Here is a 16,671-nt window from a genome sequence, read left to right as displayed (position 1 = left end):
GTCTCTGTCCTTGCCTGGCAAGCACGTCACCAACTGCAAGCTTGTCACAGCCCCTTAACTTAACTCTCAAATCTAAGTCACGGACCCAACCTTATAGACCTGCTGAGTGGCTATCACAAGCTCGTCAGCAAGGTCTGTGCCAGAGAAAGCGTGAATGCACTGCTTCCCTGACAACGTGCAAGTGGGAGAAAGTTCTGGAACAAAAGGCGCGGAGATCTAGTGAGGACGACATACACCCTGGCTCTCACATGCACCTTTTGCCTCTCTGGCTGGCGTCGCCCACAGACGGCAGGCACTCGGGGTCCAAGCCTCTGCATTGTCAGTGTAGCAGCCCTCCCCACAGCATTAGACCAGTGCAGACGCAACAGGAGGCCAGAGGACGAGAACGCCATACAGATGCGTCGCCTGCTGACTTTTAAGCAGGGAACTTGGAAACTTCTGCTAGACGCCAGAATTTTCCTTCTCAAGGTGACACTGCCTGAGAGGGAAGCAGGTAGACCATATTCTCCCTGGCACACTGGACAGCATCATGACAGCAGAGAAGCCAAGCAGGGAGGACCATCCAAGCCGCTCCCCACTCGCATGGAGGCATGCATCATGAATCCAGTGCCTTACTGTGACATAGGGAGGTAGAGACGGGAGAGATTCCTGAAGCTCGTGGGCCAGGGGTCCTTTATATACAGCACTGAACTACAAAGAGGCGGATAGTCATTCAGAGTGGGCCTCTGAGCTCCACATGTGTACCACCAAATGCATGTGCCAGCACGCTCTCTCATACACCACATACAGGTATATACACATAATATGTACACAACACACACATATATACCATACATACAGTTATAGACACATATATACATCTCTCTCACACACAGAGACACCATACATACAGGTGCATACATATCTACACACACATACCATGTACACTCACATAAAATGCCAACAGCTGAGTAAACACCCGACATTTCATGATAAAAATGTCTTCTAGCTTTCACTGCCATCATCTCAGGGCAAAGCAGCCAGGACAGGCGAACAGCCAAATTACAGCGTTCCTCTGGTTCCCGCCTCAACCTCCAGTAATCTCCACCCCAGAGGATCCCAGCTGGGTGGCCGGATCGAGGCCACACTGGACACTGTGACCAGCAGTCTCCACTTGTGTCAGGCCATGGAGGCCCGGCTGAAGCTGCTGGCATCTGGGCACTCTTTTTGCTACCCCCTCTGCCCTCCTCACAAGAACAATATGCACCAGGCTCCAAGGCCTCTAGAGAATCCAAATGCCCAAATTTGGCACAAAGGACACGCCATGCCTGCTCAAGGAAACCTGTTTGTTTTTTAATTCATGACTGTAAAATAGTCCAGTAAATTACAGTGGGTTCCTGTGGTTTCACAACTGTATCTGAAGACACAAACTAGCCCCATTGTTCAAAGGAAGTGCCAATAGTTATGTCTGCAATTGGCGAGGGACGCACACACACTCAGATACTGACGTGCCCTCTCATGCCCACCCATGGCACAGACAGCCCTGGGGTCACCATTGTCGAAGGCCACAGATCTGACTTACCTTCCCGTCCTGGACTCACAGAAGGCCTGGGCTCCCAGGCCTCAGGCAGCATGGAGTGCGGGAAGGACCAAGCTGGCAGGCTGGAAAGCGAGGGTGGCAGCAAGGGAAAGTGGGCAGAGGAGAACGGGTGGAGGAGAGCAGCGAGGAGAGCAGTGAGGAGAGCGGAGGAGCTTCCTGCTGCTAACTGCTGCCTGTAACTAGGGAAGTGACTTTTCCTCAAAGTGTCAGCTAGCAAGACAAGCCAGAAAGCAGAAGTGGGAGGCCCTCACCCCCACGGGGGGGCTGCTTGTTAATTTCATATTCAAAATGAAGTTAGAGTCGGAAGGCAGGGATCCCATACAAACACACGCCCGCTGTGGAGGTCAGCAGACATGGCGGATAGGCTCGCTCTTTCTCACACATTTCCCACACGCCACGGCTAAAACTGTACCAAATTTAAGGTATATTTAAATTTTCTTCTCATCATTTTATTCTATACTATGTTTAATGGTTTACTAAGTCTGTTCATAATTTTAAAGGCTCAAAGTATGCTTTGTTAATTCTTGTTTAAGGTTTCCTTTTTGGTTTCAAAGTTTTCCCTGTGACTTCTTTTCACCATTGTGGCTTAAGCTTAATTTACTACAATCCCACAGAGCATCCTTGCCTAAGATTACAGGTGACTGAGCTGATGCACTTTATCTGATACATTACCATGGTCTGGGTGTGAAGCTCAAAGGCTTGGCCAGCGTGTGGCAGATTCAAGTGGAAGAACCTTTCAGAGGTGGGTTCTGGCATGAGGGAGCAAGTTCACGGGGCGCCGTCCTTGGAAATACTAATGGCTATCTCAGAGGACTATGGCCTGCCTTAGTTACCATGACAGTGGACTGTTATAAAGCGAGGCCTTTCCACCAATTTGTTCCCATCCTCAGCCACTATCCATCACGTTTCTTCTACCTCCTGGTGCCACCTGCCAGGGTTGCGTGCATCCTGAGGGGCTCGCCTGATGTGGCTGTCTGAACTTGGGTTTTTAAGCTCTAAGCCGTTAGCCAAATTAAACTCCTTTGCCTTATAAAGTACTCCGTCTCAGGAACTTTGTCATAGCCATGGACTTAGTGCTAGGAATCTCCTTGTAAGCACTGCTTTTGGAATCGTTCTAAAAATGCTTTACACTGTATTTTCATTTTTTAAAAAAATATTATTTTATGTATATGAGTATTTGGCCTGCCTTTATGTCTACCACGTATGTGTCTGGATCAGATCCCTTAGGAATGGTGTTATAGACAGTTGTGAGTTGTCAGGAAGGTGCTGGGAACTGAACCTGGCCCCTCTGCAGGACAACCAGTCCTAGCTGCTGCACTCATTCTCCAGACCTTTGAATTTTATTTTCATGCTAGTCAAAATATTTTAAGGGTTCTTTTGAGATTTTTTTTTTATATAAAAGCCCATTATTCAGTTTCCCAATAATTTTTTGTTATGGATATATGTGTTAATTTTGTTGTTTTCTAAAAATAATTTACAAGGCTTTTTAAATGTAAACTTAACAGGCTTTCCAAGCATGCTACTTTATTTGGGTAAATATTCCTTGAGAGCTTGAGGGAGCACATTCTTCTGTTGTGAGAGTAAACAGCTCAGAATATCAGGTTGATTGCCAGCGTTGCTCTGGCCTCTTTATCACTATCGAGTTTCTGTTTGATCTTTCAGTTATAGAAAGAGAGAAACTGAAACTGCAGGACATCATATTGGCTTTGTCTTCTGTTTTGTCGGGGTTACCTTATGTGGTGTGGTGGCCTGTTGACCGGTGCACACGTGTTTAGTAATGCCATGTCTCCTTGGGTGTCTGACCCTTTTGTTATTATGTAACAAGGTATTGTGTAACAGGGCTTTTGTCCCATAAGTGGTTCAGAAAGTGAGGAAGGTGCTGAAATGAAGAATCCATTGGGGAATTCCCTGTTGGGTCTGGCTGACCACGTGTTCTGTCTCGGAGAGTTATCTGTCCTGTATAGAAGGCTCTAGGTGATTTCCATACTTACTGCTTGCTCCCTCCCTGGCCTCTTTCTCAGATCTTTACTATAACAAGCGAGTGGGATGGGTGTCTTGACTAAGCTTTTTACCGTCTTTATCTTGGAGCTTTTGATGCCCAGGCACTTGCTGAGGTTGGGGTACTATCTCAGCACTGACCAATGTCTGGAGAAACCAAAACACTCTACATGTAAACAAACCAATCCAAAGTCCACCTTGAACGACTTCCTTTATGAGGCTGTCATATGCCAACCAATTAGTCCCCTGCCTTGATTGTTCTACAAGAGCAGGTGACAAGGATGGCCTTCCTCTCTCCAATGCCTGACATCACGTCATAAACCAGTCAGGCCCATGCCTGCTGGGCTCCACTCTGCCTGCTCCTGCTTCCCTGCAGGAATCACAGGAGAGGCTCCTGCCAACCCCACTGACCCCCCACGCCCTCACCCTGCACCGCTTCCCCATGTGGTCCTGCAAGGCTCAGGGCACTGATTGTTCTGAGGGAGCTCCTCATGATGCTCCAGCTCTGGTGTCTTGCTACATCCATGATTTATTTCAACACACAAGCCCACTGCGGGTCTACATGGTTACTCAAAGGACATGAAAGGTGAAAAGCAACAGGAAAGACTGACAGCAGGAAGAGAATATTCTCCTGAGCATTGTTCTGGGTTGAGACCATCACAGAGATACCCCCCAAAATAACTGAACCAAGACTAAGACTTTTAAAACCACAGTTGCCTGTTAGGGAAAAGAGAGGCAGGAATGAAAAGACACTGGAGACCAACTAACTAAGATTGTGTGTGTGTGTGTGTGTGTGTGTGTGTGTGTGTGTGTAGTAAAGACCAGAAAAGAAATGGCAGCTGATATTCTAAGCAGCAGAGAGAACAGATGTTGAGGGTAAAGGGAACTCACAAGGGAAGGCAACAGTTTGAGAAGAAAGAGATGGGACTTGAGTTCAAAATCCCAAAGGAAAATACTAAAAGATAAAGAAGGCCCAAGGCAAGTAACACTGATATTCCTAAAAACATAGAGTTAAATGAATGGATAGAATACATGTTCAAGATACAGGTTCACTTTCATAATACAAAGAGGCCTCATCTCTCAGGGTCTAAGGGACATCTAAAGAAGAAAAGAAAAGCAAATTACCCGACCTCCGCTGAAAACGTCTGGGCAAGCATCTCAGAGATTGGAAGTCGGTATGTGGAAGACACATGTGCGTGATTGCTGTTTACTGAGGTATTACAACAGCCAGGAGGTGGAGCCAAGCTAAGGGCCACCAGCCTGGCTGAGTGACAGTGAGGTAGGCATAGACTGTAGAGTGCTATGTAGGTAGGAAAAGGGAACTCATTTATAACAATATAGACCTCGAGAACATGAAACGTGTCTGGCACAGAGAAAGATGCTATGCAGCTACTTCCTCAGCACTGATGTGACCCCTCCTGGAGGGCTCTTGATGCTCAAGCGAAGGAGAGAAGAGTCATCTGTGGAGGTGTGAACAGGCTGGGCAGGGATGCCAGAGATGAGCTTTTAGCTTGGTGAGCTTTTAGCGAAGTGGCTGCTTTTGAGACACCTGTGCTCCTCTCCGTCACCCCCACCCCTTCCCACTCTGGCAATGCCAGTAAACAATTAACTCGACAAGCCAGACTTGGTCCAAATGGTTTCTTTGGGGTGAGCATACATTTGCTCACGTATCCCCAGGAAAGATTCGTGAAACAGAAGCGAAGTTCAGAACTCTGAAACTGAAAGAAATGGACAATAGGATGGTGGTTACCAAGGGGGAGGGGGAGGGATGTGGCAGAAGGCAGGGAGTTGTGGTTTGGGGATCTGAGGGAGACTTGGGCCTTTGTGGTCATGAATATGATAATTAGCTTGATCTGGTCACCCCTAACTGCTTAGACAGAGCATAGCACCATGAGCTTCTTGTTAGCCAGACCTCAATCTTAGAAAGCAGTGTATACAAACAGCCCAGAGATGGTGGTCCAGCTGGGCCAAGCAGAAAGGAATTTTAGAGATTGGAACAAACTGTACAGAAAGTCACCCTGTTAGCATCAAAGGATGAGAAGGGCAGAGAAGGGCTCCTACCTTCCAAAGTCATTGATGGTTCTTAGAAATCCAGACAGCGCCCACTGCAGCCTGCAGCCTAAGGCCACTGTGCCTCCCACTATCCTTGGTCATCACACCCCAGTATCAAGCTCAGCCACGAAAATAGCACTGCTCTGCCAAGGGTCAGGGGCTTGGTGCTTTTCCTAACACACCAGTGGTAAAGGTCCCAAGTCCCCCAGAATCTTTAAATCTCTAGGGGCTGAGCCCAGAAATCAGAGTTTCTGAACAGCTCTGGGGTGAGCCTAGCAAGCAGCCTGGATAGAGGGTGACTTATTCCAGAACTCTGGTCTCCATAAGGAGGCCAGGGTCTGGCCTGGCTCCTCAAGTGATCAGACAAGTCACACAGTGCTGATTGGAGGGGGAACCTGCCAGAGCAAAATATTCACATTTCCCCTTGGGTTCTAGGGAAGCTCTGTGGATGGTCAGCATTCAGGAAAACAGTTGTGGTGGCTGGCCAGGACTAGCAACATGATAGATTCAGAATCACCTGTCTGTGAGCAATTCTCTGGATTAGGTTGAGGGGAGAAGAACATCCTGACCACGGCAATGCCACCCCATCGGCTGGTGTCCCTCGCTGAATGGAAAGGAGGGAGCTGACTGAGCACCAGCATGTGGCTCTCTCTCTGATTCCTGACTGAAGATGCACTGTGACCAGCTGCCTCAGTCCCCTGCTGCCACATCCCATCCCCCCTGATGGACGAGATCTTTATGTGAGCCAAAACAAGCCCTAGCCTTCTGAAGATGAACTTTTGGGCTATTTTGTCACAGCAGTGAGAAAAAATAACTCACACCCTTTCAGTTGAATTTTCCCACCATGAATCCTTAGTCACTTGGGTTGTATTAAGAGGCTCACGATGGGGGAAGTCATGATGGCCCTGGGAGATAGCAGTGGAGCCCAGCAATGGCTGTGGTGACTGGGGCAGCCCAGGCTCCTCACTTCCTCACACTAGGCTGACTCATGGGAGGAAGTCTCCTAAGTGCAGGGCCCAGCAAAGCAATATCTCTGGTGTTTTGCCTTCTCCCGAGTTACCAGGAACAGGAATTCCAGAGGCAGGTGAGTCAGTTTCCCACCAGACTCCACGTGAGCAGGTGGTGGAGGGCTGAAGAGATAGGGGCTGGGCCCTAAGGAGATTCACAAGGCCCAGTGTGAGGGGTTCCCAGTCCCTGTGACAGCCCCAGGCCCCACTCCCTTCTGTCCACCAAAAGTATCTAAGGATGCTCTGGCCTCTTGCTGGTCTCAGGCCCTTGGTGAACTGGAAACCCTGACCAGTTTCAGTGTGTTAGTACAAGAAGAGAAACAGATGCAGGAGAGGCTGATGGTGAGAAGGGGAAGGGGGAGTGGGAGGAGATGAAAGTGAGAGAGGGCATGTTGAACGGAGGGAAATAGGGACTGAATGTACTAAAATCCATTCTTTAAACATGTATGAGGTGGTCAGAGAATAAATAAAAATAACATTTGAAAAAGATTATGTCAGGAACTGAGTCCTGCATGGTATCTGAAGAGGACTGGCTCACAGACACCCCACATCTCATGCAGCACCCTGATCTGCAGCTGCTCGAGGCCTTAGCATTGTACAGAACACGCCTGTTGTCTTAGTCACTTTCCCATTGCTGTGAGGAGACAACTTAGAAGAAAACAAATAAACAAACAAAAAAATGCTCGTCAGTTCCAGAGGGCAAGAATCTGCAATCATCGTGGTAGGGAGCACAGCGCTGGAGCAGGAGCTGAGAGCTGACGTTTTGATCCATAAGCAAAAGCATGTATTTGTGTTGCACACACACACACACACACACACACACACACACATGCACACACAGAGAGAAAGAGAGAAAGAGAGAGAAGGCAACACCTAATCCTTCCCAAATAGTTCCATCACCTGCGGACTGAGTATTCAAACATATGAGCAAGTGCACTTACTGTGAGCAACAGTGCTCAAGGCCAGGCAAGGCTGGCCAGACCCCTCCCATCTCTAGCCCCCCAAGGACCCTTTGGACCTGTGGGGGGTGGGCTCAGGTCTAATTTAGGGTTCAGCAGCCCTTTCTTCCTGGAAATGCTTATCTACACTGACATGGCCACCTGCTTCCAGGCCCTTGCAACATGGGCCTGGGTTCTGAACTGAACCATCTATTATGTTTAAGATTAGTTGAAATATACATGGCTATGTGTGCTATGTTGATCACCACTGTCAGGGAAGCTAGAGAGAAGGATTCCAGGCCCAGCCAGGCAGCATGCATGCTCACTCTGAGACAAACTTGGGAAGAGAGGCCATGACTGACACAGCATAACTATGTCCCAAGGGGCAGTCTGTGAATTCTACAATTCTATACACTTCTCCCTTCTCAAAGTTTCTCCCATTAAGACCAAACTTGGAGGTAATAGATTCCTGTTTTTATTAAAGAGGTGGTACATCTTGTTCCAGATATCTGCTTTTCTGTGTCCAAAGCAGATCTGACAGAGAGAAAGATAGATAGATAGAGAGGGAGAGAGAGAGAGAGAGAGAGAGAGAGAGAGAGAGAGAGAGAGAGAGGAGTGTGTAAGAGGGCTGGGGAGATGGCTCAGACAGTAAAATCCCTCCAAAGCATGAGCCAAGTTCAGCATTTTCACATGAGTTTTGGGGACCTGGTGGTGTAAGCTCAGTGCTGGAGAGGGGGACAAAGACAGGAGGATTCCGGAGTCTCACTGGCCAGGAAGGTCTAGCCTGCTTGTTGAGCTCCACGGTGATTGGACAGGACTGGGGTGATGAGAAGGCTCGGTGGCTAAGAGCACTTGCTGTGCTCACTCCTGGTTCAGCTCTCAGCACCCACATCAGGAGCTTCATAGACCCCTGAATTCCCTGCTGCAAGAGATCCAACACCCCCCTCTGGCTCCCACAGGCACCTGCACACATGTGGTGCGCACACATACACTCAGATACACATGCATTAAAAATGAAGTCTTAACATTCCCCCTGCCAAAAATAAAACCCAAGGTAGATGGCATCTGAAGAATGACACCAAAGGTTGACCTTAGTTTCTACACATACTTGCACATAGCTGCATCAATGTATGTATAGTCACACACACACACACACACACACAGAGAGAGAGAGAGAGAGAGAGAGAGAGCACTTTTGAGACTGCAGAGAGGCTCCAGGGAAGGGTTCGTTCAACATCATTTTGTAGGTGAGAAAACCTGAACTTAAGCAATCAAAATGGTGGACTCAGGGTGCTGGGTGCCTCTGTCCACTCTGCTGCTCTGAGGACCCTAAACCACCATTTAGAATTGGACAGGTGCTGATCAAAGCCACAGTCTCAGACTTGCACGAAAAGGTGTAGGTGACACGTCCTCGGGCTTTCTGTGGTGAGTAGAGCAGTGCAGAAAAGCACATCTGGAGATGAGCAAGTGACTGCACATACCATCGGCATACAGCTACCATGAGAGCAGCCTTCAGGTCACCCTTGCTGCAGCCGGTAGGGCCCAGATGTCAAGCTAAGTCACCCAGAAACCATAGCCTGAGCTCTCAACCAGAAGGAAGGCAGGTTATGTCCTCAGGAGAAAAAAAAGCCAGGTCAGGCACAAAACCAATGCTGTGATCTCACAGCACTGGAGCGGACTAAGACCAGTTGAGAAGATAATCACGACAATGGGAACCATGCCAAGGGACTTGTGTAAAAGTGGGTGCAGGGGCGTGCACACTTTCCCTCCCTGAGAGTTATTTTATGTGCATTCATCTCTTGCAAGTATGTCAGCTGGCTGAGAGCAGACGGACATTCTCAAACACTCAAACACCCTGAAAATCCCAAGGCTGGCAGAGTTTAATGAATGAAAGCATGTGTGTACAAATGAAAAATGGGTAGATGATTAATCCACCCACTGCATGCTCCTTCTCTCTCTTTCTCTCTCTCTCTCTCTCTCTCTCTCTCTCTCTCTCTCACACACACACACATACACACACACACAAATAAGGAGTGAACACTTGGGCCCACCTGGTCTTTGCAACTAACATCACACAAAACAGCCATTATACCCAGCACACTCACAAATTCCAATTTTAGCCTTCAAGGATGTGCTAGTGCCCCGTGAACTATTTGAACCGGTGCTCACCCCATTCCTTTCCTGTTGCTCTGGATGGAATGGGGCAGGAGGCACACCCCGGACCCCCCAGCAACTCAAGCTGGACCCAAGCATCAGGAGCGCAGACAACATCCAGGTGTGGCACAGACACCTTCACAAACTGAGTCTGCTTGACCCCGAGCACTCCTCAACCTCTGGAAGCTTTGGCCTGTTTTCGGAAAGAATTTGCTCAACTGTTGTGACAAATGTCATGTTTCAAAATTAGTTTCCTTCCTGGCTCCATTAAATATCCATTCTTTCAACAAAACCTGACTTTATTTATTTATTTATTTATTTATTTATTTATTATTCTCATAACTTGACAAAGACATACTTCTGCCGTGAAATACCTACACACTTACAGAAGTAATCAAAATCACAATGGCTATTCACCATGTCCTCCAGAGGAATTCAGCTTGCTAACCTCCACTTTTCTCATGTTCTCCACATCGGCTCAAGGTTTTCCAGAGGTGGTGTACGCAGCCCATGGTATTCAGCTTAGCAGTTAAAACGCCTGAGGATACAGCCAGGCCTGGGCTTCCCAGAGAGACCACCATTTCCCTCTCTCAGGCAGTAGAGCATGGGTATTGGTGGAATACACTGATTTAGAATGTAGCTGTCTAACTGCTGCACTGGAGGAGAAGACTATCTCTTAGAAAGCATGATTCAAAATACATCCACATGGAAGAAGCCACAGACGTTCTATTGAAAATACAAAAGTAAACAAGCATGGAGATAGAAGGCTTATGGGAAATGCGCCCAGCAATTATGACACAGGTGATGGTATTACTATGTACCAACTCACTGGCCTGGATATTTTTAAGGTCCATACAGAATGCAAAACAGACACCGTGAGCATCAAGAAATATAGTCAACACACTTCTCAAGGGCTTTCTGCAGTTCTGAACATATGTGCAGCCAAGCTGAAGAGCCCCTGACAGGCTGGAGCAAGACAGAAGACAACTCCAGGGTGGGGCAGGGGGTGTTAAGAAAAAGAAGAAGAAGGAAATGGAACTGAGAGATGACACGGTGTATTTTTTGACTTGTGGAAACTTGTATTGAGAGGTTTCGATTTGATGTCGTAAAGTTGAGCAGAAAGTGAGATCAGGTTCGAAGCCAAGACAAAGTGTTGCCCTAGGAAGAGCAGAGAGGGGTAAAGGAGGGACAAGCCAGGACACGGGATGGAACAGCACAATGGCTTGGTCTATTTCTTGCTGCATGACAAAATACCAAAAGCTCAGTACTTAGGAGACCCTTATTGCGCTCACATTTTTGGAAGCCCAAGACAGGGTGGTTCCATCTGTTTAGCTGCTGGTATGGCCCTGTGAGCCACAGAAGAACAAGGCAGAAGGTACCTTGGCCAGAGTCATGAGTGAGGAAGAGATCATATAGAGAGAGACAGGAGCCACTGGGAGCCAGGCTTGCTGTTTAACTGAAGAACTATGCTAATGTCTTCTGAGGACCCACACCCCACCGTCCTACCCACCAGCTAGGACCCACACCCCACAGTCATGCCTACCAGCTAGGACCCACACCCCACAGTCATGCCTACCAGCTAGGACCCACACCCCACCGTCCTACCACCAGCTAGGACCCACACCTCACCGTCAGCTAGGACCCACACCCCACAGTCATGCCTACCAGCTAGGACCCACCTAGAGTACAACTGCCTTTCAGCACAGAGGCTCTCTAAGCCAAGTACACTGACCTTTGGGGCCACAGGCAAACAATTCAAACCACTGAATACTCAAGGGGTCCTGGTGTTCATAGCTGACAAGGCCGTCAACCTGAAGGCTCACAGGAGCACTGGGCAGGGAACACAGTGGGGGAGGACAGTGGACTCTAGCCGGGTCTTCAGAGTGGAGATGCCATGGTCAAGTGTGGACTCAGCAAGCCACACTTGATAGGATGATAGTAAACACCTTCAGTAAACACTTGCTGAAACCCGTTAAGCCCAAGTCACAGAATGATTAGCATTGGAAGGTATAGGAGTCTGGATTCTGCCCACCCCTCATTCTCAGATGTGTTGTTTCCAGTTGATACATAAAATAAACTAGCCAGTATGCCTTGTGTGAGCAAATGAACAGCTTCCAAAACAAAAAGCTTGCTTCCTGGAAGCGGGACTATGGAACAGAAAGATACAAAGACAGCTCAGGAACTGTCAAGTGAATGACACGAGGCTGATCTAGACAGAGCAAGAATCCATCAGTCAACCCTACAGACAGAGGCACGAGTAACTTCCACAGTGGGTATTCCAACACTTCTATAGACGTGCTGAACCTACATAAGCCATCAATATTGGAATTATGGATTCTGATAGCTATCCTGAGCCCTTCCTTCCCTCCTCACAGCACCTGGCTCTGTGTATGGGTGTCTGTCCCATCTTCTCTAACCAACCTCCTCCAGCAGGCTCAATCTCCCCCACACCTGTGTTCCTGCCCAGGCCTGAAGCCTGAAGGCCATTCTAGGAGAACAGGGCACAACACAGACTCTGTATGTGGACAAAGGGGTCCCTTTACTTTTCCCAACTGCCATCTTCCCACCCCAACTAGCCACCAAAACATCCCAAAGGAACCCACTTCCCTCCCCTACCCCAAGTTTCCAAGAGATAAAAGATGGTTCTACTACACTGATCACAACATAAATCAAATACGTTTTCTTTGCCTGTCTTTGGGTTTTAACCATATTTGACTATATTTAATATTTAAATTCAGGCAGTGAGTTTTAGAAGATGCAGAGCAGGTATTGTTCCGTTTTATTTTGTTTTTGAGTAAGGGTCTCGTGTAGCCCAGACTGGACTCGAACTGGGTAAGTATCTGAGGGTGTCCTTGAACTTTTGCTCCTCTCTCCACTTCCCAAGTGCTAGGATAATGAGAATGTGCTACCACATCCAATTTATTTGGTGTTGGGAATGTCACGCACGTTAGGAGAGTGCTCAATTGACCAAGTTACGTCCTTAGCTGCTGCCTGCTCTCCATTACTCCCTTTTCTTTTCTTGTTTCTGTTTTTCTCTTTCTAAACAGTTTTTCATGTAGTCCAGGCTGGCCTCAGTCTTGCTTGTAGCGCACTCTCAAACCTCCTGTCTCTGACTCCCAATTGCCATGCTTACACCTGCCTACACGATCCATTATTGTAAAAGGTTATTTAATTTGACGTGCAGGTGTGTGTGACTGTACAGCTGCGCAGTCACGTGTCCCTGTGGAAGCCAGTAGATGGAGTGGAGTCCCCAGGAAATGAGGTGATGTATGGTTCTGAGCCTCCGTGTCCGAGCCGGGAAATGAACTCTGGTCCTCTGCAAACGCAGGAAGTGGTCTTACCCGCTGAGCCACCTCTAAGAATAAATAACTGATTCTTAAGAGGAAACAAAACAAACAAAGTACACACACACACACAGACCCTCAAATGGATCCAAGCTAACATTTTCGTCAATGTTATAATCAAATGAAAATGCGCTTGAAAAATTTATAAAATGTATGAATATTAGTAAAATCCAATCAACCTAGCGATTATTTTAATCTCAAGCAACCTTTCCGTAGGAAAACCTTTTATGCCTAGTGTTCGTATACTAGGTTGAAGATTATATGGAATAAAATACGACTAAGGTAAACAATTAAATTACATCATTGTGACTCTGCCTTCTACTATACCAAGAAAAAAATCTAACTCATGGAAGATATGTATGTTCACGTGTGTGGGGGTTTGTCGGTGTGTGTATCAAAGCTTATAATTCTATTTTCCACCACCCATTTGACATAACACAGATCCAGAAACAGAGAAGATAGCTGAAAGCTGCAAAGGAGGGTCAGCTGGGGCGGCTGGAAACAGGCCCACACGGCCAAAGCTGAGAGGCTGGGCACAGGCTAGCCTCTGAAAGGAGGTCTTGGCGGTCCTCGGGCAAAGGGAACAAAAACAGTCACGAAGGCGCAGCCGCAGAGGGAACCAGAAACTTGTCTGCCTGGACTGCAACTGTGAGAGATGAGCACGCCCCTTCCTGAACAAGCTGCTGCTCTCTCCTGAAGTCACAGGAAGGATGGGAAGTTGTCTCTAAATGTCCCGGACCACTTGGGATTTAACTGAACTGCTGGGACATCCGGTAGACACTAGCTATTTCCTGTGCCCCAACAAGAGGCACTGCCCGCTAGGCATTGGAAGGGATGGGGTTGGGGGTCCCACAGTAGAGGCATTTGACTGCCAAAAGCACGTTATCCATACAGACCCGCTCCTTGAGCCTCAGCGCTGAAAAGCAAGGCTTGTTTTTCTTTTCTCTCACCAAGTTGTAAGGAACCCCACTGAGCGACAGCACCTGGCCTAGACTGACACAAGCTATTTACAGTTAGTATATATTCCCCGCGGAACACAGACGCTGCGAAGCGTGAAGGAATAGTGGTGCCGGGAGGAAAACAGTGCCCGACGCGCCAGAGCGGTCACAAGCAGAGGAGTTCCTGCTCACACACACCCGCCTAAATTCTAAACATAAACCTTGAATCTTGAAAACCCTGAAATCCCAGACACGTGGGATGACCGAGAGACAGTCTGCTGGGAAAATTCTACCGAAGGGCCTTCGCTTTAAAATCAAAGCCCTACCCTGAGAGATCATACCTACAAGTAGAATATTACATACGGCTTTAGAAACACCAAAGAACCATTTCGTGCAAAAACAGCGATAAAACTGTAAATTTTAAAAGTCAAACTTCACGTCTCAGGGGTGAAATATATTCCCAGAATATATTCCCCACTTTTATTCTAACTTAAAACATTCTTAAAAATCATTTTAAAGATTTTTTTTAAATTAAATCTGGCATATCTAAGCATCTCAAATACAGAATTCAAATCAATCTGTTTTTCTGCAAAATTCTCCTAAATCTATTTTTTAAATTATTGATTTGGACAGAACAAGATGAGTTGGTGAAATAATTTCAAGTGACAAAAAATTTATGACTTAAAACATTTGCTGTCTTGTAAGTGTTTAAGCCTTTTTACTCAAATATAAATATGCCCACACAGTGTTTGAACTGCCATCGCGGGGAGAGAGGACACATCCTGTATTTAATGATACTCGATTTTAAAGCTGCGCTGCGAAGGCTTGATCCCAGTACTCCAGGAATGTCCCGGCATCACCACCACCACCCCCCACAGCATTTTTTTTTAATATTAAAAATCAGAGGCGGCCACCGGTCCATCTCTTTATATCACACGCTGAATATGCTTTCAAAAGATTAAAAAAAAAAAAAAAAGACGCCAAGGAAAAGAAAAATACCCCGAGTCGAGAATTTTTACTTAACTTTGAACACAGTCGTTGATCAGTCAGGTTTTGTCTTTTTTTAAAAAGTTCCCCCCAAAACGGGAAGCTGACTGACTTCTCCAGCTCTTTCAACTCCGTGGACTTTCAAAGGGGGGGGGGGGGGGTGAGTCTCCTCGCAGTGGCTTTTAGGTGGGGTTAGGTTTGGGGAGCCAGACTGGCATACGCTCAAGGGTACAGTTTAGAGCCTCCGTCTAAAGGGTCTGGAGAAGTGACTTCACGAAGGAAGTTGGCCAGGCAGGGCGAGCTGGCTGGCTTCGGTGAAGCTGCTCTTCCCCACCTACCGCATTTCAGAGGCTCCGGGGCTCCGCGTCGACTCAGGGGCGCGCCCGGAGGCAGTCCCTGGTCTCAAACGCCTGGGGACTCCGCATCGCTTCGGCGGCGCGCGCCGCGGCGGTCCCGGGCTTCGCCGCTCGGTCGGTCGGAGGGCACAGCGGAGAGGCGGAGCTCCCGGCTCGGCCCCGCGGGCGGCCGCGCTCCCCTGCGCCCGGGAGCGCGCCTGGCACCCCAGCGTCCCGGTCCCGTGTGCCCAGGCACGGCAGCTCGGCGCTCAGACGCAGCCATCGGAGCTCGGCCGCGGTCCAGCCGGGGCTAGCCGGGGTCCGGCGCCTCGGGGTGGCTGAGGCCCTGCGCTGTGGCTCCTACCTGGGCAGGTGGCCGCGTCCAGCCCCTTCTCCTCCTCCCTCCTCCTGTTGCGCCGCCGCCTTCTCCTGCTCCTCCTCCTGCCTGGAACGCACGGGTTCCCGGTTCTCCCCGCCGCCCGGCTCGCCGCTTCCTCCTCCGGGGGAACTTCCTCAATGCGCCCCGGCAGCTTCCTTCGCCGTCCCGAACCTGAGACACATAGCACCCCGCCCAGAACCCAGCAGGGTTAGGCAGCGCCCGAAACCGAGCCAGGCCGGGAAGTACCCGGCGATCTGGAATAGTGACGCCCCGAACCTGAGCTAAAACGGAGCAGTACGCTGAACCGAGCCTGAGACAAGTAGGACCCCGAACCTGGACCCCCAAACCGAGCCGGGGACAGGCAGTACCCTGAACCTAGTCAAGCAGCACTGGAACTTGAACCTGAGCTCCAGACCCCCAAGCCAAGCCTCAACAGATGTTACCCTGAACCTGAGCTGAGTATCACGACCCCAGCTGGTCAGCACCCCCACATCTGAGCGCCCTGAGCACCTCTAGGCTATTGGCCTCACTCCCCCGGGGGCGACATATCTAGAGGAACGCGCCCTTCTCCAGATCTACAAGTCCGGGGGATCAAGGCTCCCCAATCAGAAAGGAAGGTTCATCCCCAAGCTCAGTCTAGGCCCCAGGCGCCTTCTCTCTCCTCTGCAGCCAGACAAGGCTGTGGCCGAGACTGCCTGGTGTATGGCGTGTTAATGTCAGCAGGCCAAGATGCTCCGAACACCGCGGCCAGAGAACTCGAGTGACCCGGAAGGCGGCCCAGAGGCCTTGCCTGCCCAGAGCTGTTTCAGAGGGCGTGACCTGTTACCCACAGTCTGTCTCTCGAATCCTGTCCAGTAGCTCTTGACACCTATTTTTGGTTTTGTTTTCTGTTAGTCTGTTAACATTGTCGGGACCGGAATGTTCACTTGTATCAAACTCTAACCAACAATAAACACGGCG

At 48.8% G+C, this 16,671-nt stretch overlaps 1 protein-coding gene across 6 annotated transcripts in view; it reads right to left on the bottom strand.

Moving 5' to 3' along the window:
* Nucleotides 1–16,447, bottom strand: part of Syk (spleen associated tyrosine kinase) — a 65,459-nt gene extending 49,012 nt beyond the window's left edge. For 2 of the 6 annotated variants that reach the window (XM_021643593.2, XM_060373010.1), the window contains exon 1: nucleotides 1,562–1,774. The gene's annotated coding sequence lies outside the window, so the exon portion shown is untranslated. Of the gene's footprint in view, nucleotides 1–1,561; nucleotides 1,776–15,335; nucleotides 15,473–15,696 lie in introns of those variants that run through there. The other 4 variants (XM_021643592.2, XM_021643594.2, XM_060373008.1 and 1 more) reach the window with 4 other exon arrangements.
* Nucleotides 16,448–16,671: the final 224 nt, after the last annotated feature.

The sequence above is a fragment of the Meriones unguiculatus genome, chromosome 19 (assembly GCF_030254825.1).
Source record: "Meriones unguiculatus strain TT.TT164.6M chromosome 19, Bangor_MerUng_6.1, whole genome shotgun sequence".
Taxonomy (NCBI): Eukaryota; Metazoa; Chordata; class Mammalia; order Rodentia; family Muridae; genus Meriones; species Meriones unguiculatus.
The sequence above is the reverse complement of the archived record's forward strand: the minus strand, read 5'-3'. Positions and strand labels throughout refer to the sequence as shown.